At 39.3% G+C, this 23,581-nt stretch overlaps 2 pseudogenes; one reads left to right on the top strand and one right to left on the bottom strand.

Moving 5' to 3' along the window:
* Positions 1-23,581, top strand: part of LOC140628637 (elongation factor 1-alpha 1 pseudogene) — a 278,649-nt pseudogene that overhangs the window by 95,804 nt on the left and 159,264 nt on the right.
* The window catches only part of LOC140628414 (large ribosomal subunit protein eL13 pseudogene), a 118,288-nt pseudogene continuing 117,094 nt past the window's right edge, over positions 22,388-23,581 (bottom strand).

Here is a 23,581-nt window from a genome sequence, read left to right on the forward strand (position 1 = left end):
CGGGACTCAATCCCAGGACCCCAGGATCACGTCCTGAGCCGAAGGCAGACACTCAACTGCTGAGCCACCCAGGCGTCCCAGATTATATATTTTTAAAAGATTTTTATTCATTTATTCATGAAATACAGAGAGAAGCAGAGACATAGGCAGAGGGTTCAAGCAGGTTCCCTGAGGCGAGTCTGATGTGGGACTTGATCCCAGCACCCTGGGATTATGACCTGAGCTGAAGGCAGGTGCTCAACCACTGAGCCACCCAGGCATCCCACCAACAGATTATATTATTACATTTGCTTTATCATTCTCTGTGTGTGTTTACATATATGTGTGTGTGTGTGGTTTTTTTTCTGAACCATTAAAATAAATTGGAGACACAGTACTTCAGTTTATATTCATTAAGAATAAGGTCATTCTCGGGATCCCTGGGTGGCGCAGCAGTTTAGTGCCTGCCTTTGGCCCAGGGCGCGATCCTGGAGACTCGGGATCGAATCCCACGTCGGGCTCCCGGTGCATGGAGCCTGCTTCTCCCTCTGCCTGTGTCTCTGCCTCTCTCTCTCTCTGTGCGACTATCATAAAAAAAAAGAATAAGGTCATTCTCTTTTAAAACCACAGTACAATTACAAAAACCAAGAAATTAACATGAACAGCACTGTTAGTCTAGCAACAGAACTTATTCAAATGTTACCAATTATCTCAACAAAGTCCTTTATAGGAAAAGAAACTTGTGGATTGTGAGTTGCATTCAATTGTCATGTCTCTTTACATAGTCTCTTTAATCTGAAGCGATTCATCCGTTTGCCTTTGTCATAACCTTGAAATTTTTGAGGATTACATAGGAGTTATTTTGTAAATATCCCTCAATTTGGGTTTGTCTGATGTTTCCTCGTGATTTAGATTCTCGTTATGCATTTTTGGCAGAAGTATCACAGAAGTGATATGTTCTCCGTGCATCATAACAAGATGCAAAGAAATGTCAATTTGTTCCATCACTGATGTTGTTAATGTTGTGATCGTTTTGATAATTTCGTTAAAGCGGTGTCTGCCAGGTTTCTCCACTGTAAAGTTATACTATTCCCCTTTGTAAATAATAAATATTTTCTGGGAGATATTTTGAGACTATGGGATTAATTTATTATACATCAAATGTTTACGGCTAGTGTTAGTATCCATTGTTGGTTCTTGCCTGAATCAGTTATTATTATGATGGCTGACAAATGGTGATTTTCTAATTCCATCATTTCTTCTGTACTTACTAGTTCATATTCCATGGTAAGAAAAAGTTTTTCCTTCCTTGGCATTTATTTACTTACTTATTTATTTCAGAAGATAGAATTCTTCTATTTTTCAGTGGATCATAATCTATTTTTGCCATTATTTAACACTGATGCTCAGATTGTCCCTGATTTGGCCAGTGGTACACACTTTACGCTGGCTCTTCTGTCCTTTTGACATGTACCCACCACTCTTTGACCACCTTCTTTTCTCATCAGCATGTTGTGCAAAGGTTGTCATGTACTGTTCCAGTCCCAGCCCTGGGATCACCAGTTCTCCAAAGAACTTTGTTTCCTTGGGGTAGAGAATGTTATTTCTGAAATAAGATCTGAACACTAAGTTTGCTAATTGCTAGTGTGGTGTCATATTTCTTCATGCTTTCTCCATAGACAGATGTAGGAAATACATGTATGTATATACAGTATGCACTTTAATGCATGTATATGTAAATGTAATATATAAATATATATAAAGAGACGTGCATATATATCTCTTTCTATATCAATGTGTCTATCATCCTATCTATATTTACCTCAAAAATGAATTTTGCATAGGTTTCAAGATAAGTTTGTTCTTTATAGTTACACATGATCAATTCTGAACAACTTTTAGTGAATTCTGGTATTAAGCATAAAAGTAAATATATTTGGGTAATAAAGGCCAAGTTTCTCATTGTCAGAGAAGGTAGTTACAAATATGAAAAGGAGGACACTAAATGGAAACATATTTTGTTAGATTGCTAGAAGTATGAGCTCAATATTTGATAGAACATAGATAGATGATGATGATAGATAGATGATAGATAGATAGATAGATAGATAGATAGATAGATAGATAGATAGACATTTGATTGCTATGTCTTCAAGTTCATTACTTGCCATGGCTAAGGTGATGTTGATCTCATCCAGTATAGTCTTCAGCTTAAATATTATAATTTTTATCTATAGAATTTTGACTTGGGCTTTTTTTATATCTTCCATGTCTTCTTTTTGTTGTTTTGAACACAGACATATAGTTATAACACTTGTTTTAATTTCCTTTTCTGCCAGTATTACCAATTATGTCAGATTCAGGTCAATTTCATTGGTTTCTCCTTCATTTTGCATTGTATTTCTCTGATTCTTTGCCTGCCCATAATGTTTTGGTGGATACCAGACATTGTGACATTTTACTTTCTTGGATACCGGGTATCTTTGTATTTCTGGAAATATTTTTTACCTTTTTCCTAGAATGTGGTTTAGCTACTTGGAAAGAGGTAGGTTCTTTGGATCTGTTAGCACAAGAACCATGTTTAGGGGAGGAGTAATCATGCCACACTACTGAGGCAAGACCTTTATGAGTACTGCACCCAATGACATGAATTGTGATATTTTCAATGTTCTGATTTGTAAGACTAGGTTCTATTCTAGGTCTCACACAAGTGCTGGGTATTGTTCCTTCTAGTCCTTTTGGATAGCTCTTCTCCAGTCTTGGGTAGTTTCACACATCACACATGTATCCCTGTAGATCTGCTAAGTTTCCTCCCTGTGCAGTCCCCTCCCTGGTAGTCTGTCTAGCAAACTTCAGCCACTTCTTTCTTTCCAACACTCCTTCCCATCTCCTCAATTCAGGAAGTCCAGCAGGCTCTGGTGAGGAGACCTGGAAACTTTTAAGGCAGAAAAGCTAAGACAGATGTGGGGAATACATTTTCAGTTAACTGTCTTTATGGGTCACTGTCCCTGGTAACCTAATGTCCAGTGTCTTGATAATCATCATTTCATTTATTTGTAGTTTTTGTTTGTTCAGGCATGAGAGTAAATTGGTCTCTGTTATTTTACACAGATCAGAAGTGGGATTTCCTTTTTCATAATTTTAAACATGACACCCATAGTTGTTTTAGGATCTGTGTCTCATAATTCCATTAACTGAAATTTCCTGTGTTTCCTTTTGGTCTATTTTTTTTTTGCTTGCTCCTGCCCATATGCCTTGTGTGTTTATTTGCCTGGTTATTCTGATCTTCATACTTTAACAATTATTTATAGTAAGAACTTTAGCTACAATGAAGTCACATTCTTCCAGAGAGTATTTCCATTTGCCTCTGTCAGATGGAGTACTGGGGGGATAATTGGGCATACTCTTAGTGGAGGCCACCCTTAAATTTTTACGTTTGGAATTGTCTACATATCAAGGAAGTAGAACCTAAGATGAACTTCTGTGTGAGGGCTGGGCCACATCCTGTACCCTCAGGATGGAGTCTTTTGGGTGCCACCTAATTGAAGGAAGATAGTCATGTTAGACTCTCTAGTTTGTATACATCTCAACCTTTGGTTTATGCTCTTCTTATCCTAAGAGGTTATGTAAATAATGTTCTGATTTGGAAAATATCTAGGTCTCTATTTTCTCTTTATTTTGTTCAGGTAACACCTTATTTCCCTTTCAGCTTTTCAATTCTTTATTTTTCTAAGATTTTATTTATTTATTCATGAGAGACACACAGAGAGAGAGGCAGAGACACAGCAGAGGGAGAAGCAGGCTCCATGCAGGGAGCTGGATGGGGACTCGATCCCGGGACTCCAGGATCATTCCCTGGGCCGAAGGGAGGCTCCCAACTGCTGAGCCACCCAGGTGTCCCAGCTTTTCAAGTCTTTAAAGAAGGTATTCTTCACATTTCATCCAGGTTGCTAAAAGTTTCTTTCAGGGGCCCCTGGCTGGCCCAATTGGTGGAGAGTGTGACTCTTGATCTCGAGGTTGTGAATTCGAGCCCCACATTGGGTGGAGAGATGACTTAAAAAATAAAAATTAAAAAATAGCACTGAATATAAATTAAAATATAGAAGTTTTTTTTTTCCCAAAGGGCAGGCTGATATGAATGACCTAGCCTATCTTAACAAAAATCTGGAAGTTTGCCGTGAATTTTTAGAGGATGGCTTAAGACATTGGTACAGAAGGAATTGCTAATGAAACTACCCAGCCCAACCATGCACTATCTGGTCAGTCTTAGCTTTGCAAGCACCTTCTTCATGCTGAGCCTTGTTTTTCTACTCACTGAAATTATTCTTGAAATATATTCATTAGGAACACTTGGTTCTATTCCATGACTTTATCTGTAATGTATTAGCACAAGTCATTGTGTGGACACATCTGGTTGATTATGCAATGCAGTTGACAAATTCTAGTTTGGTGTGCTCTCTAAATAGCCTGCAGGCTGGTTTTTGGAGGAAGGTGCCTAATTCTGTACTGAGGCTCTGCCCAAAGTGAGACTGTCTGCATTTCCAGTTCTCTTAGCTCTGGTTCAGTTAGCATGGTGAACAACCCAACATGGTTAACATATGAAGCATTTAAGACATTCCTCAGCTTTCGATTAGCAAAGTAGTTGAATATGGGAACCTGGGAGCCACGTAAATTCTTGGTCAAACAAAACCATGTACTTGATTAGGCAAAGCACAGTACCTGCCGGCTAGAAGTTTAACTAGCATCCTAAGAGCATGGGATCTGAAGCTGTGCTTCGAGGGTCAAATATTTACACCAAAAGGAAAGGTTTCTATCTGCAGATCAAGGGATTTTCTACTTTCCCTAATATTCTTTCTCTGGTGTTCTCAAAGAATACTGGGACGCAGATAAAACACTATCAGGCCTGCCTCAACCCAGAGCCCAACAACGGCAACAGCAACACCAGGGCTTTGTAGAAAACGGGGACCAAAAAGAACTTAGCAACTGCCAGACACAGTTGGTGAAGTCAGGGGCAAAGTCCATAGTCAGAAAGTAGGAGCCCTAAAGGGGAAATGCCAGTAATGATGATGATGATGATGATGATGATGATGATGATGAAGAAAATAGAAAAAGCTAATTACTGAGGCCTTATTATAAGGACCCAAGAGGACAAATTAGAATAGCTAACATATACTACCTACTACGTGCCAGGTGTTGTTCAAAGTGTTTTAGAAATATCAAATCAGGGACACCTAGGTGGCTCAGTGGTCGAGCGTCTGCCTTTGACTCAGGTTGTGATCCCGAGGTCCTAGGATTGAGTTTCGCATCAGACTCCCTGCATGGAGCCTGCTTCTCCCTCTGTCTGTGTCTCTCATGAATGAATAAATAAAATCTTTAAAAAAAAAAAGAAATATCGAATCATTTCATTCCCATAATCATCCCATGAGGTCGGCTCAGAGAGGCTAAGTAAAGAGCTCAAAGTCACAGAGCTGTTAAATGTGGCCCATGTCCTTCACCTTGCCCACAGTACTCCTAGATAGTGAGTTATGCTGAGATCAAGAGAGAAGCTAGCTCTCCATCCACTCCCACCTGGAGAAGGGAGGCTGTAGGTTTGGGGAACACAGGGACAGCAAAGGCAGCTACATTGGCAGCATCTGTCCTACAGGCTCCGAAGGGTGGAAATCAACCAACACACTGTGTGATCAGGGCAGGGAGAGGATTGCAAAAGGAGGATGTACCAGGTACCAGCAGAGAGCGAGTTTTAGTCTTTATTCTCTCTAAGTTGCCTGTGAATGGTGAAGGACAGATCTGAGGCCACTCTTGTCCTGAGCCCTAATTTCACTCCTGGGCAAGGACAAACCGGCCCCATGAAAAGGTTGTCCTTAGCCCTAGAAGGGAAGGTGAGGCGTCCTGCCAGGTCTCTGTCGACATCTAGCGGTCATTGTGGCATAGGACACCCAACGCAGGATGGGCGCGTTTGAGCTGGCTAGTGGAAGAACAGGAGGGCAGAGCAGGGGTTCTTTACTTGGGGATGGAAGGGAAGGGCGAGAGGCTCTGTGAAAGTTACCTCCTCCCCCCTTGAGTCATATGTGAAAGCTATACTGGTGCATTTCCCCGTAGCTGTCATCCGTTCCACCGTGGCTTTTGTGACACTCATAATTTAAGAACCACAGCTGGAGGGTCAGGAAGTGGTGTCCCAGAGAGAAGCTGGCTCTGGCCTGTGGGCCTTCCCACTGGGTCCTCACCCTGATGGGCAGAGAGGCCCCAGCTGGGCCCCAGCATGGCTCTCTCTGTGCACAAAGCGCGGAGCTGGGGGGGAAGTGCGTCGATGGTAATTTTTTTGGTGGCAGTTAGGCCCTCAGAGGACAGGGACAGGCCCTCCCTGACAAAGGCCTCTTAGGGCTGCTCACCTTTCTTTGGCCCTCCAGGCTTGGCCTGGAAACACTTGGAGCTTTTCCTCTGCTCAGCAGCTGGATTCCCTCTCAGCCTCACCTGGTCCCACCCTGTTCTTCTTCCCCAGCTTTGATGTAAGACCTGGGACCCTGCCTTCTCCCTTCTCTGTAGCTGCCACCTCCCACTCTACCCTTTGGATTCCCTTCCACACCCCCAAGCACAACTGCAAAGGGGATCGACTGCAAAGGGGATCGCTGCCACCCCAGCTCCTCCCTCCCTGGGCCCAGATGGCCGGCACATGAGCAACCTGTTGGGAGGGCTTCCCTCAGCACCAGGCAGAGACACATTCAGGACACACACAGCAAGGCTAACCTGCACAGGAGCCACAAGGAGCAAAGAACAGTCCAGAAGTCTCGAAGTTACCATGGCCAGTCTGCACGTTCTGTCTCCCTCTGGATCAGTGAGGACACATGCAGGCCCACTTGAGCTCCTGCCCTCTGCTCTCTTCCTTGAGGGATGGCTCACCATACCTTCCCTGCTTCAGTTTGCTAACTTGAAGGGGAGTTGGGGCCTGGCCAGGATATCCAGACAGGAAGCTAACTGTGTGCCCCGTGTCCAGTGTTCAGTAGTTGTCTCCAGTTTGGATGGAGGAAGACTCAACAGCCCACAAGAATAGACAACCATGACCTTAAAGGCAAGTGTTGATGAAACTGGGAAAGTAATCAGAAGAAGGGAACAGAAAACAGGCATTAGCTTGATGGTTGTCACCTGGAGAAAATTTTTTTAATATTGATGTCAGGGTTTCATACCAAACAGAAAATTAGAATTTTCAGTATGGAGTATAGGCTTTGGTGTTTTGTTTTTGTTTTTTTCAAAAGCTCCCTATGTGATTTGAAGGATCTTCTAGGGGTAAATATATGGCACTAGGTTATAAGATGAACTCAATTCAAAGTGCAAGAAGAGGTCTGATCAGGAAGTTGGTGAGGCCCTGAAGACATTGACCTAGATCCTGAAATACCATGACAGTACAATAGTTGGTGATACAGTTCTGCTGAACTGAAACTTTCATAATACCTGTCCCCTGGTCACCCTAATATAAAACTTTAAGAGGGTCAATGATGAGTGTGATCATTGGGGATGAGAAACCTCCTTGATGTGTGGCATCCTCCAGGGCCATCCTGTTGGCCCACACACCATCCAGTCTCCTGCGTTGTAACTTTACACACAAGGATATCTCTCAGTGTAATGAAGACACAGAAAGTTTTAAATACTAGCAGGACTTTGGGAGTAATTAAAATGGCTGTACATAGACTACCACAGAATAGGACTAAATCACTGTGTTCTTTCCCATCTTATTGCCAAATAATATAAGAATCAATTGTTCACATCTTCCTCATCACATCTGTTTCCAATACCTAAAGTTTAGCCTTTCCTCTATAGCTTCTTCCTGCAGCTTCTACTTTATTCCATCCCAAGCCTACTCTGAGGTGCCTACATCATCCTACTTCCTTTGTAAACAAACACACACACTATTTTACTACCAATCGATGTGCAAAACAATCTTCCTAACACCTCTTCTCAAATCCTCAAGCCACACATGGGCCTCACCATGCTTTGCTCTCACTTTATCAAATACCTACCCCTCACTTCATCTCTGAAACCCACCCCATTCCTCATCCTATATAAAATCATTTTTTAAAGACATAATACCAAGTAAGGTGTAAACTAGATATCCCTACACCTGACATTCAAGCCACTTATAATTTTCAGCATATCTCTCAGCCTCACCCACCGAGCCCCTCAGCTTTTATGATGTCATTTATTTTTAAAACAAACTTTTAATTTCAGAATAGATTTGTATTTACAGGAAAGTTGCAAAGATCATACAGAGAGTTCACATACCCCACACCCAATTTCCTCTATTGTTAGCATCTTATATTAGTGCAGTGCATTTGTCACAATTAAGGAACCACTACTGATATGTCATATTCACTAATGTCCATACTCTCTTTAGATCTCCTTAGTTTTTACCTAATGTCCTTGTTTTAGGGGGTCCAGGATCCCATCCAGGATACAGTTATATTTACTCGTCATGTCTCTTGGGCTCCTCTGAGCTGTGAGCTTCTCAGACTTTGCTTGTTTTTGATGACCTTGATAGTCTTGAAAAATACAGGTCAGATATTTAGTATAATGTCCCTATATTGGAGTTTGTGTGTTTTTATTCTCACGATTAAACTGGCATTATAGGTTTTTGAGGAAGAAGATCACAGAGGTCAAGTGCCATTTTCATCACATCATGTCGAAAGTATATACTGTTAACAGAACTTAGTGTTGAAGTTAACCTTGATTACCTGGGTGACATAGTGTTTTTCAGGCTCCTCTATGATACAGCTACTTTTTTTTCTTTCTTTTATGCTGTACTGTTAGGAAGTAAGTCACCACAATCAGCCCATTTTTACGGAGCGGAGAATTATGCTCTCCCTTCTTGAAAGCTGAGTAGCTACATACATTATTTGGGATTCTTTGCATGGGAGATTTGTCTCTTTTCCTTCACTTAATTATCCAATCATTTATTTATAACAGTGTGGACTCTTGGATATATTTATTTTACATGTTGAATTACAATCAAATACTAGTTTATTTTGTTGGCAAAATTGTTCCCACTTTAGTCATTGGGAGCTCGATCTATTGGCCCCTATGTCCCTTTGACAACTCCCATTGGTGCAATTTTTGGGGAGAACTTTTTTACTTTCTGGCACTGGAAGATGCTCCAGGTTCATCTTGTATATTTCCTGTCCCAGTCTTAGAATCAGGCATTTCTCCAAGGAGTCCTGGTTCCCTTTATTGGAGAATGACATTAAAAACCAAGATTGGGGTCCTAGGTGTATTCATTGCTACAGGACTGCCACTTTATTTCTGAACAAGTAATGTGCAATGTAGGTATCTCTGAACCTGGCCTCAATCCATCCCTGCTACTTCATCTATTCTGTAATCTCATTCCAACATAGACCCCTAAACCTATCCCTTATGTAAAAGCAGTGCTTTCTACTACCAAGTAATATAGCAAACAAACATTCTGATAGTTATAAGAGAATACTCTTTGATTATATGTAAAAATCACTATATTTCACTTTAGTGAACTATAGTCAACTATAGCCAACAAGATGTCTATCCCCATCACTCCTTCTGTGACCGCACCCTATTTGTACTATGTACTGTTTTCTTGATGAAGTAATATGTAAAGTATCCATCCTTAGCATATTCCTTATCCTGACACTTTTTTCAGTGTATCAGCCACTGCTGACTTGACCTCTATCCCTGACCCCCATCCAAAAACTTCTCTTATGTAAAATCAGTATTTTCAATGTTTAATTATATAGAAAACAGACATCCTCCAACCTTCACAAATTTCCAGATCTATCCCATTCCTAACTCTTACCCTGACATTCATATAATAATCATGATAATAGGGGTGCCTGGGTGGCTCAGTCAGGTTAAGCATCTGCCTTCTGCACAGGTCATGATCTCCTGGTCCTGGGATCTAGGCCTGCATTGGGCTCCCTGTTCATTGGGGAGTCTGCTTCTCTTTCTCCCCCTGCCCCTCCCCCACTGCTTGTTCTCTCTCTCTCAAATAGATAGTCTTAAAAATCATGATAATAAAGATGCTGTTTTATGAGCAGCTAGTCTGAAAAATAGACACATATGATACTCAACCTGTCACTGACACTCATGTGATCCCTTACTGCTACTAAGCATTTCAATTATAAATTATTCTTTTTCAATGTCCAAGTAATGTTCAAACAGCCACCCCAATTTCATCCTATCACTGACCCTGATACCATATTTAACTATCCCCAACTATTAGGCACATCCCTGCTCCTTTGTCCCCTGTAGTGCCTGTGATTGTGAGATAAGAAAGTTATATGAGAAAGAGCTATCCTTCATTTTGCATCCCTCCCTAACCATCATCTTGCTTTACATCACCCTTTTTACTACTGGTGATATTATGAACAGAAATCTCTGATCCTTATTCACACCATCGACAGCTGCTGTGTAATTCTTCCATTTTCAGTAAATCCACTACTTTATCTTATCATGTATTCCACCCCTGCCAAAAAAAGAACTTCTGCTATGCTCACCATACACGTGACCATCATTCGTCACTGAGCCTTACATCATACCTGCCAGTCTTCCTAATCTTCACATCCCCCCGAGAACCATGCTGTTCTATGTGTTCTATGAATTCCCCACTTTCCAAAATTACCTAGTAACACAACAGACAGAACTGATTCTTGTGTCCCGGGTGCTGGCTTTACCCTAGCCCCCCACATCATCTGTTAATATAAATAAAATCATAGTTTTAAAAATTAAGTGATGTTTGAAACAAGCATGCCTAACCCTTACCACATATCTGAAACAAAATGATCTACTGTCTGCAAAAATCACTTTTAAAACATTTGCAAGGAAAATGCAAAATAGTCTTCTTCAACCCTGACCTAGTCCCCTTTTCTGACACTCTTCATAGCTATTCATTATCACATCACTGCACTGACAAAAACCCTCAACCTCACCTTATCTCCACTCATAAGCTCATAATGAAATCCTCTATGCTGTACCATATCCTACTTAAAAATTACTATTCTTAATTACTGAGCAATTTGGGAAGTCAGTCTTAATACACAACTAATCCCAGACCTTCACTCTAACTCGGACCCTCTTACCTTGGAATATTATTTGTTTTTAAAAATAAAAATAAATGTGAGAAAGAGAAATCTCTTATTCTGTGAAAAACCCTGGTGTTGTTACCAAGTAATATACATTATAATTCAGAGACTAAATGGGGGATTGTAACACTGGGCCTGTTAAATGAATGGACATGAATAGACAGCTTCACTTATAAAATGGCCACTGGAGTCATTTATCTGTTTCCTGTTATCTGTTGGCACTGGTGATCATCAGTGGATATAATTTAGCTTCATAAATGTGAATCGGGGGAAAAAAGAAAACAGATCATTCTGGGAGAATGAGGTTGGAGGTATTAATGAATGTGGTTCTGTGCGTGTGTGCATATGTGCATGCAAGGGGGGGACAGTGTGTGGGGGAGTTCGCTTTCTTTTTTTATTCTTTTGTGAGATTTTTTTTGCTGTTTTTCATTGTTTTCTTTTAAATTGGAGAAGAGTTGACACAAGATGTTATAGGGGTTTCAAGTGTATGCCTCTTTCTTCCGTCCTCCTTTCTCTTTCTGCCCTCTCCACTCTTGCCTTCCCTGTAATTGCCATTTGTGGTCCTTCCCCCACATCTTCCAAAACCTGGATGCAGAAAGATGTGTGATAGCCACTCCCCACTCCTCCCTTCCCTAGTACCCCAGATGGCCAACACCCAGACAACTCTTATTTTATTTTAAAAGATTTTATTTGTTTATTTGAGAGAGAGAAAGAGATTGAGAGCAGAGAGAGAGGGACGAGCAGACTCCGTGCTGAGCATGGAGCCCTCAACATCAACACCCTGGTTCTGTAGCTCCCAGCTGCACTTTGACTCCATGATAGTCCCTGAACCAAGATCCCAGTGGTCTTTTGCATTCTCCTTTGTTTTCTGGTCTGCTCAGCTTGTTGAGAGATGAAGACCTGAAGATAGAAAGTGCTCCCTTGATTCTGTGTGCCAGTGATCTGAGAGGCTCTCCAGAAAGTGTGACCACCTACCCTCAATTCACTAGGCCTCTGTCTTTCACTCAGGAATGAATTCTGTTGGTTTCATATAAAATTATATCATAAATAAAGTTATAACTTATGTCCAGAGGTCATTCTAGTATACTCCTGGGTCCTGGCCTAACATGAATACTAGTCTGGACCATCATATTCCTTCAGTGATGCCATCCTCATGAAGAAAAGGTAGGTTTGACCACAGTGAGGTTTCCAGAAAATGCCCTTTCTCTAAGTAGGAAACAATGTGGGTGAAAATATATTCAGTCCTAGATGCAGGGAACAGCAAACTCTTTCTGTAAAGGGCCAGATAGTAAATAACTTAAGCTTTGCAGGTCATATATAGTCTCTGTTATAGATTCTTTGTTTTTTTAAAAAACCATTTAAAAAATTTAAAACTATTCTTAGCTTTCAGACCTTATAGATACAGGTCACTGGTCAGATTAATTGGGTAGGCCATGGTTTTCCAACTCCTGTTGAGACAGTCAGTCTTATCTCATAAATCCATAAAGACCACTTTATTTCATGGCCTTTCCATAGTACCAGTATGAGTTTATGATGAATTTACCTTCTCTGACTACCTGAAAAGGGACTATGGAATTGAGTTTTTTATATAGTGTGAGGGAGGAAAAAAGTTTCATTTGTGCACATGGATCCTCAATGGCTCTGAGACCCCTTATCAAAAAGGCAGTCATTTCCCCATAGACTTGAAATGCTACCGCTGTCATATATTACATGCCTTATCCAGATAGCTATGGATTTCTCATCAGTAAGTACAGAGGCTGGAAGACAATGGAAGACCTTCTGGAAAGTGTTGATGGGGGAAAAAAATCAACTCAGAATTCTGTTATCTGTTGAAAATATCCTCCACAAATAAAGGTGAAATAAATGTTTTCAGACAAAATGAAACCAGGATTATTTGTCACCAGTAGACATGTGCTAAGATAAATGCTCTAGGATATTCTACAGGCTGAGGAAGATACCAGATAGGTTACACGGATCTTCAGGAGCTAATAAAGGACATTAGAAATTTTGGGGGCACCTGGGTGACTCAGTTGGTTAAGCATCTGCCTTCAGCTCAGGTCATGATCCTAGGGTCCTGGAATCGAGCCCCACCTAGGGCTCCCTGCTCAGCGGGGAGTCTGCTTCTCCCTCTCCCTCTTCCTCTGCCCCTTCCTCCACTCATACTCTCCTTCTCTGAAATAAATAAATATAATATTTTTTAAAAAAGAAATTTCAATAATTGGGTAAATACCAAAACTGTATTTCTACTTAGTTTCCTTAAAATACATATGAATGATTAAAGCAAAAATTGCAACATTTCATGGGATTTATAATGCATATAGAGGAATTACATGTGACAACTACAGCATAAAGGACATCAGAAAATGGTAAATGGACAATTATTGTTGTAGAGCTTCTCTATTCTGCATGAAGTGGTAAACTTTGGACTCTAGGTACATTATGAAAAGTTAAGGATACATATAATATCATTAATTTTTTATTGTTTGTCCATTTTCTAATTTATTTTTACCCTTTTATTTGTTATCTCTTTTCTTTTACTTTTATTAAGGTTAATTTGCTTTTTTGAGCTCCTTAAGGTGGAAGCTTCAATCGCTGGTTTTAAAACATCCATTTTATAGCTATATATTATAGCTCAATATAGCTCATATTATTTTCATCATTTGCAATTCAAAAATATTTAAAAATTCCATTGTATTTCTTCTTTTTTAACCCATGAGTTACTTGGAAATGGGTTGTCTAATTTGAAAATATTTGGAGATTTTTCATATATCTTTAGTTTTTTAGTTCAATTTATTTTTGTTGTAGTCAAAAAACATATTCTGAATAATTTCAGTCCTTTCAAAATTTGACACTTGTTTTTATTCCTGAGAAATTGGTCTTTACTGGTGATTGTTCCATGTGCATTTAAAGAGAACATGTATTTTTCCATTGCTGTGCAGAGTGTTTATGTAAGTCATTACATTAATTTGGTTGATACTATAACTCAAGCCTCCTCTATTCTTACTGATTTTCTGTCTACTTGCTTATCTAATTACTGGGAGAGGAGTATGAAATTGCCAACTATAATTGTTGATTGGTATGTATCTTCCTTTAGTTCTCTCAATATTTGCTTAATAATTTTGGAAACTCTGTTTTAGTCTAATATGTTTAACAATGCCCTATTTCCTTGATGAATTAATCTTTCATTATTATGAAATATCCTTCTTCCCCTCTGATAATATGTTTTGTCCTGAAATCTACTTCCATGACATTTATATAGCTACTTTAGCTTTATTATGATTAGTGTTTGTATGATAGAACTTTTTCACTTAATTTTAGTCTATGTTCTGCAGATTTAACGTCTATTAAACATCAATCATATGAATGGGTTTTCCTTACTTATCCATATTGGCAGTTTCTGCCTTTTAAATATGATTGGAGTTTAGTCCATTTATATTTATATTCATATGGTTGGGCTCACACTTACCATTTTGCAATCTTGTCTATTAGTCTCATCTGGTCTTTCTTCTGTCTTCTAATTATTTAGGTGCCATTTATTTTTTTTCATTTTTATTTTTTAAAAGATTTTATTTATTTACTCATGAGAGACACAGAGGGAGAGAGAGAGAGGCAGAGACACAGACAGAGGGAGAAGCAGGCTCCATGCAGGGAGCTCCACGTAGGACTCGATCCCAGGTCTCCAGGATCAGGCTCTGGTCCAAAGGTGGCACTAAACCACTGAGCCACCTGGGCTGCGCTTTAGGTGCTTAAAAAAAAAAAAAAAAAAAAAAAAGATTTTATTTATCATGAGAGACACAGAGTGAGAGGCAGAGACAAAGGCAGAGTGAGACACAGGCTCCCTGCTGGGAGCCTGATGGACTCCATCCAAGGACCCCAGGATCATGACCTAAGCCAAAGGCAGACACTCAACCACTGAGCCACCCAGACATCCATAGGTCCCTTTTAACGTACCATCTTACTCCCTCTCTTGACTTACTAGATATACCACTATCTGTGGTAAATGCTAGAGATTAAAATACAAAACCTTTATGATATTCTACTGTCAAATATTTTACTAGTTTATGCAATAAAGCTATAAGAGGATGTTTCTCTACTCAAATATTCTGGTTTTATTTCCAAACATTTTACTACTACGTGTTTTATGTATGTATGTATTTATATATTTAAAATACTTTATTTATTTGAGAGAGAGAGCACAAGTAGAGGAAGGGGCTGAGGGAGAGGAAGAAGCCGACTCTCTACTGAGTGGGAAGCCACTGGCTCAATCCCAGGACGGGGAGATCATGACCTGAGCTGGAGGCAGACACTTAACTATCTGAGTCCCCCGGGTACCCCATTGTTATTTTTATTTATGTAGTCAATTTCCTTTAAAGAAATTGAGAATATATAAAGCCTGTTTCGTAATTTATCTGCATATTTATTTTTTTCCAGAATTCTTCATCTCTTCTTTGTAGTCCAGAGTTTCCATATGTTATCATTAAACTTCAGTGTGAAGCATTTCCTTTAGCATTTATTCTAGAGCAGGTGTGCTGGTGACTAATTCCATCAGCTTCTGTTTGACGTTTTTATTTTGCCTTAACTTTAGAAGGCATTCAGAAATGTAACTGTGTTTTTCCTTATTTCAGTCTTCTTTGTGTTGTTTGGGTTATTTGACCTTCCTCAATCAGAACATTTACCATTTTTACTGAATCTGAAAAATGACTTTTATTTTTGCAAAATTTTTTCTGCCTTCTACTCTTGCCATTTCTCTCTTTTCCTTCATGAACTCAAGGTACATGAATGTTGGTTTGATATTATCTCAAAAGTCATGGAGACTCTTTCCATGGAGACTCATTTATCTTTATGCTTAAGATCAGATGATTATAGTTATGTTTCATCTTCACTGATATTTTTATGCACTGTTGAACATGGTATTCAGCATCCAGTGAATTTTTCATTTCATATAATCTTTTAATTTTATAATTTCCATTTAGTACTGGTTTTAAGTTTCTATTTGTTAATTTACTTTTGTTTTGCTTCCTTTTTGTTGTCAGACTTTCCTTTAAATCTGCAAATGTATTTGTAATGGCTCTTTTTAAAAAAATATTTTATTTATTTATTCATGAGACACACACACACACACACACACACACACACACACATACACACACAGAGGCAGAGACACAGGCAGGGGGAGAAGCAGGCTCCATGCAGGGAGCCCAATGTGGGACTTGATCCAGAGACTCCAGGATCATACCTTGAGCCAAAGGCAGACACTTAACTGCTGAGCCACCCAGGTGTCTCTAAGAGCTCTTTTCATGTCTGTATTTGTTCATTCAATGTCTTTGGCGATATCTGGGCCAGGTTCTATTGACTAATTTTTCTCTTGGTTATGGGTCACATATTCATGCTTCTATGTACATCTAAAGTTTCAGATTGCATACACACACATATTCCTATAAGCATATAAGGGAATCTTCTTCAGACTTCATAAAGACTAAATTGTAATCTCTGTATCTCATACCATTGATTTGGATGAGTATATCAAGTTTTTGGACTTTTGAGATCAAACCTCTCAGTTTGCTAAGAAAAAGAAAGAGAAAATCAAAGACTGTTTTCTCTACTTTATGATTGCCTACAACCATAAACACATTTGAATTCTAAGAGTGAATATGCACAAAACAAAGGATCTGGAGGTCTTCTAAGCAAACTACTGCTACGATCTACCTCTCAAGAATGAAAGGTAGATTATGTGGTAATTATATCTCAGCAAAGCTGGGAGGAAAAAAGAATATAAAGTAGAACCTACAGATTTTAATTAGACCTGTGTCAAGGATTGAAATTTTGAACACAATAAGAGATGCTTTTGAAATGTACAGAACATAAGAAAAAATGGTCCCAATATAAATTTAATGAAACTGCAATTTATAAAGGATCATTATTGCAAAATGCTGTTTTTCTATAAAAATATACACAGTTCTGTGTGCATGCTGGAATGATTATATGTCCTACCTTTAATAGTCATGTGTCCAAAGTCTTTGAGCAAATTATTATTTAACATAAAATCCAGTTTTCTTGGATTTAATAATATTTCAAATGTCCTTTGCCATAAAAGGCTTGAGAAAAGCATGAAAAAAGGAAAAATTTCAAACCACAAGAAAATACCATATATAGATCATGTCGGTTGAAAGTTATAGGAAAAGAGGGATGCCTGGGTGGCTCAGTGGTTGAGCATCTGCCTTCAGCCCAGGGGGTGATCCTGGGGTCCTGAGATTGAATCCCACATCGGGCTCCCTGCAGGAAGCCTGCTTCTCCCTCTGCCTGTGTCTCTGCCTCTCTCTCTCTGTGTCTTATCTGTGGGTGAGTGTTTGTGTGTTTTAAGCACCTTGTGAGCAAATAAGGAGAGTTTATTAATGAACAGTAGGCTACATTTATTTAATTAAATAATATCAGCTTTCCTGCATAGTTGTACATCTTGTTTACAACATTTAAACAAAGGTACCCATTAAGCTGTCCATAGTGGTTCCCTTGGGATAGCTCAATTGGGACAAGGTGTTTCCATATATCTTCCAGAGATTTGTGTATTCTTTAAGGTTCTTCACAATGTTTATATTATAATTCAATAGCAAATCTGGAACAAATATGTACAGAAAAAATTATTGGTGACAACTTGCTACATTGACCTCCTAAGACCTAAGGAATGTATATGAGCATATACAATAGGATTGAGGATACACCATATTTTACAAGTCTTTCTCTGTTTGAGAGGGCATTACCTGTGAATTCCTGCACTTCTTTATAAATGGCTACTGTACCTGGGCTTATTGTTAAGAAGCATGTCTAATTTTGAGGGGCGTCTGGGTGGCTCAGTCCATTAGGTGGCATGGCTGACTCTTAATTTTGGCTCAGGTCATGATCTCAGAGCCCTGGGATAGAGTTCTATGTCAGGCTCTGCACTCAGCGAAGAGTCTGCTTGTCTCCCTCTCCCTCTGCTTGCTCATGCTCTCTCTGTCTCTCTAAAATAAACAAATAAATCTTTTTTAAAAAAGAAGCATGTCTAATTTTGAGAAATTCTAAACGTAAGAGCCTACTCTTTTAAAACTACCAGTATTTCAAAGAACATTTATTTATTTATTTATTTTTATTTATTTATGACAGTCACAGAGAGAGAGAGAGAGTCAGAGACACAGGCAGAGGGAGAAGCAGGCTCCATGCACCGGGAGCCCGATGTGGGATTCGATCCCGGGCCTCCAGGATCGCACCCTGGGCCAAAGGCAGGCGCCAAACCGCTGCGCCACCCAGGGATCCCTCAAAGAACATTTAATGATGTCCGGAAAGTACTCCAGTTACAATAAGTGCAGAAAATATATTTGAATACCAGAAGTATGAAGGAATTTCAATTTTGTTTTTTAAAAGTTATATAAATAATAGTGAAAAGGAATAGAAGGGAAGGGAGAAGAAATGGGTAGGAAATATCAGAAAGGGAGACAGAACATAAAGACTCCTAACTCTGGGAAACGAACTAGGGGAGGAGGGCAGGGGATGGGGGTGAATGGGTGACGGGCACTGAGGGGGGCACTTGACGGGATGAGCACTGGGTGTTATTCTGTATTTTGGCAAATTGAACACCAATAAAAATAAATTTATTATTAAAAAATAAAAGTTATTAGTATATTATATAAGCTTGAGGTGAGAATGACTTTTTAACAGTCTTTATTCTTGTTGGGAATGCACTACCTTTATTTTTGACCTTCTGATTTCTCAAAATTTCAACAGTTTGCCTGAAGCAGGTATTCCTTTTGTAAATCTCTTGGATAATAAGGCTCTTCCAACAAGAGAATAAAGAAATTCCAAGTTCTCTAAATATATATGTATATGAATATATGAAAATTGTATCAAATAATGATGAAGATTTTGTTCAAAACTACCTTCAGCATGTGTTCAATTATGTTTAAAGAGAAACAAACACACATTTGAGTATATTTGTATATATCTGTCTATATGTGTACACATGCATAAAAATTATGTATTTTTAATAATGGTAATTGTTACAATAAGAATGCAATTCAACTTCACCCAAACTTCACCCTCTGTGTCCATATGGACATATAACTTGGGCATTTATTATCCAATAAATATATCCAATAACTTGGGCGTATGTTTGTGTATATATGTGTATGCGATGCATATAGAGGTATATCTGATTTTATTGTGCGGCACTCTATTGAGCTTCACACATACTGCATTATTTGTGAATTGAAGGTTTGTGGCAACCCTGCATTGAGCAAATCAGTAGGCACCATTTTTTCCAATAACATTGGCTTACTTCATGTCTCTGTGTCACATTTTAGTAATTCTTGTAATATTTCAAAATTTTTTATTATTATTATCTTTGTTATGGTCGTCTGTGATCAGTGATTCCAATTCATTCAGATGATAGCTAGCATTTTTAGCAATACAGTATTTGTAAATTAAGTTATACACTTGTTTTAGACATAATGCTATTGTACCTATAACAGACTACACTATAATGTAAATATAATTTTTATATGCAGTAGGAAACCAAAAATATTATTTGACTCACTTCATTGTGATATTTGCTTTACTGTGGTGGTCTGGAACTGAACCCACAATATCTCTGAGGTATGCCTGTGTGTGTATACGTATACAAACTGATATTTTGCTTCATAAACAACAATGCATTTACATTAAAATGGAATTATTCATACATCATGTTTTGAATCATATTTTCATTTCTGTTTCCTAGACAGTTTGTCATTATCATGAACAATTTGTGAGACCTAAGTTTTAGTAAATAAACAAATACAAAGGGAAACATTGATGAAAGATTATTGATAACTATAAAAAATGCAAATACTTTCACCTTGAAGCTTTGATAGAATACAAAGACTTGTACTTGATAGAATACACCTGGATCACAGTGTTAAAATGATGTGCACACAGACTTTATTTATTTATTCAGCAATGTAGTCTATTTTTTAAAAGATTTTATTTATTCGTGGGAGACACAGAGATAGGCAGAGAGACAGGCGGAGGGAGAAGAAGGCTCCATGCAAGGAACTTGATGTGGGACTGGCTCCCAGAACTCGAGGATCATGCCTTGAGCCAAAGGCAGATGCTCAACTGCTGAGCCACCCGCTGAGCCACCCAGCCATCCCAGCAATGTAGTCTATTTTTAATAAATAAAATATTAAGATTAAATTTTATTTTATTTTATTTTATTTTAGTTGTTTAGTTTATTCCAGGGTGGGAGAAGGAGAAAGAGAGGGAGAGAGAGAACCTTAAGCAGGCTCCATGCCCAGCACAGAGCTGATTGGGTGCTCAATACTACGACCCTGAGATCATGACCTAAGCCAAAATCAAGAGTTGGATGCCCAACTGAGCCACTCAGGCTCCCCAAGATAACATTTTAAATAAAAATGTAGGTTAAATTTTTTGAGAAGGGGAAAAATCCTATATTTTCTGAGGCACACTTGTGTCGTTGTGATTCAATATTTATTTAAGAACGTATATATAAAGGTGCCTGGGTGGCTCAGTCAGTTAAGTGTCTGCCCTCAGCTCAGGTCATGATCCCAGAGTCCTGGGATGAGCCATGCTGGGCTCCCTGCTCAGTGGGAAGTCTTCTCCCTCCTCCTCCCTCTGCTCCTTCTCTCTTTCTCACTCACTCACTCACTCTCTTTCTCTCTCAAATAGGTAAAATCTTTAAATATATATATATATATATATATACATATATTACATATATGTTAGCATAGTAGAGATTAGAAAATGTAATCTTCAAATCATAACTGAGAGGTGGCATCATAGACATTAAATTTCCAGTTGTTAAATAAGTGTCTTATGATCTAAACATTTCTTCATTGAGATCCTAATATTTTTAGTGAATGTGGCAATCCACAAACACTTTGCTGATGTTTTATTTACAAAAACTCAGGTCTTGAAAATTTTTCATGAAAATATGATCCAAACTAGGACATACACAGATATCTCATTTTAATGTAAGCTTATTGTTGTGTATGAAGCTAAGTATACCTGTTCCTGGGTGTATATTGAAATTAATGCATGACTTCATGGAAACAGAGTTTTTATGTGTATGCTGAGACAAAATCCAAGTGTTTATCAATGGTAATAACAGGTAGTGTTTATGGCAGCACTTTACTCTTGATGGGCATGCAGTTATTTTTTGAATTCTTTGCAAGCATCATGTCTTAGTTACTTTGGAGAAAATGCTATATAACTGATCCCGAAGACATAATCACTGACATGCACTTACACAATAAAGTCATAGGGAAAATACTGAATATACCTGTGTTCCAATGTTAAATGATGAAACCATGAGGCTAAATCATGTCCCCTCTGACTGGTATTTAAACATATTTGAGGATATGGACAATTTTAGGAGTAGCATGCAATCTTGAGAGCCATCCAGATATTTTTCTTGGGGTTCCAGACAACGAATTGCTTCTCCCTAGATACATCAAGGACTAATGCCCTTGCCAGAAAATGGAGGAGGATTCCTAGGGTATTTGGGAAGTGAGCCAGGTCAAAACTTCTATTGGTGCTGAGATTTGCTCTTTTCCAAGCCCTTAGGTGCAACCATTACCCCCTTAGGCCTGGATCCCTGAGGTTTGTTCCCTGATATCCCAAGATAATTTGGTACCAAGAGAAAACACTGGAGATAGAGTGCTGAGTGAAGAAAAAGTAGAAGGGCAGAGACTAGGTAAGTGGAAATTGAGTTCTTGAATGGAAAAGATGCCTGATGAGAGTGCAGATTCAGGCTCCAGTGTGATTGCCAATGGAAATCAAAAGCAAAATCACGAGAGTGTGAGCAGGTTTCTTCAAACTGGGCAAGAAGCAAGGAAGCCATATTTCCTGCCGCCTTTGTCTCTGGTCATATTTTTTTCACACCGGTCGGGCGGGAGAAGAGGGCATGTGGGTAGTCTTAGATAGAATTTCTGGAGCAACACTGCCATCGTGAGGAAATCTCTGGAAAAAGCCCCAAGGCTTCTCTGAAATGACTTTTACTTTGGAAAGGTCCATTCAGTGGGGAGGTTAACTGGCTGGGCCCGGAACTTGGGCTCAGTGCCTCCACCAGAGGCCTCCTTGATCTCTGAATAAAGGTGGGGTTCAGGTGTCAGAGGTGGCTGGTGCGGAGGCAGGGCTGCCAGCAGCAGCCAGGAAGTCAGAGCACAGGAAGTTGTGGGATGGGTTCTTGGTATTCGCCCTGTGTGGGCGGGACCAGAGGAAGCCACTAACAAAGTACTGAGCCTGTGGGTCTTTTCTCCCAGCCTCTCTGAGCACGTGGTGTTCGCTTACTCTGGGATGCTGGACCTTTTTGGTAGCAGAATCTGAGCGGACAGGACAATTCCTGGTGGCTTATAGCACCGCCCAGTGTGCTTGCTGGAGATCTCAGATGCACCCAAATTGGAGCTGGGAGAGTCTGGAGACATATGGAACCACCTAGCCAAGCCAAGAACAGTTAGTACTTCTGCTACAAGGTCAGGCTTTGCACAAACTGATGGGAACCAAAAACAAGTGAAGAAGAATGAAGATGAACCCACATTTCAAAAGTCCTTTTCTGCTGGAGGTGGCATTACCTGTGACCTCGCCTCACTTCATACATGGCTGTTGGAGCAGGTACATTGTAAAGAAGCATAATTGTTTCTAGAAATGTAAAAACAGGTGGCAAAATTTTAAGACATGTTGAAATTCCAAAGAGTATTTGATGATGTTTCTAAAAGCATTCAAGATGCATGGTAGGAAAACTTGTTTTCATGCTTAAAGTAGAAGGGAATTTGACCATTATTTTTAAAAAGTACATATATGTGCAAAGTGAAGAGATAAGAATGCATGGCAATTTTTTAAGTGGTTATTTCTTCTGATCGAGGTACCATTTGTTTTCTACTTTATAATTTCTTAAAATTTGGGGATCCCTGGGTGGCTCAGCGGTTTCGCGCGCCTGCCTTTGGCCCAGGGCGCGATCCTGGAGATCCGGGATCGAGTCCCGCGTGGGGCTCCCAGCATGGAGCCTGCTTTTCCCTCTGCCTGTGTCTCTGCCTCTCTCTCTCTCTGTGTCTCTCATGAATAAATAAATAAAATCTTTTTAAAAAAATTGAATGCTCTGCCAGCAGCAAGAATAACTTTTGTAATTTCTTGGAGTAGAAAGGTTTTCTATGGTAAACATAAAAATATTCTCAAGCACTCAAAAATACATACTGATAGGCAAGTATGCAAATTGCTTAGAGTAGTGCTCAAGACTGTGCAAATCTGTACCCAGTATGCATCTACTATATTTAAAGAGAAGCGTACCTGTGTAACATTTATATATGCATATATATGTATTTTTTTAAAGATTCTATGTATCCATTCATGAGAGACACAGAGAGAGAAAGGCGGAGACACAGGCAGAGGGAGAAGCAGGCTCCATGCAGGGAGCCCGACGTGGGACTCAATCATGGGACTCCAGGATCACGCCTTGGGCCAAAGGCAGACGCTCAACTGCTGAG

This window comes from Canis lupus, chromosome X, assembly GCF_048164855.1.
Source record: "Canis lupus baileyi chromosome X, mCanLup2.hap1, whole genome shotgun sequence".
NCBI classification, from domain to species: domain Eukaryota; kingdom Metazoa; phylum Chordata; class Mammalia; order Carnivora; family Canidae; genus Canis; species Canis lupus.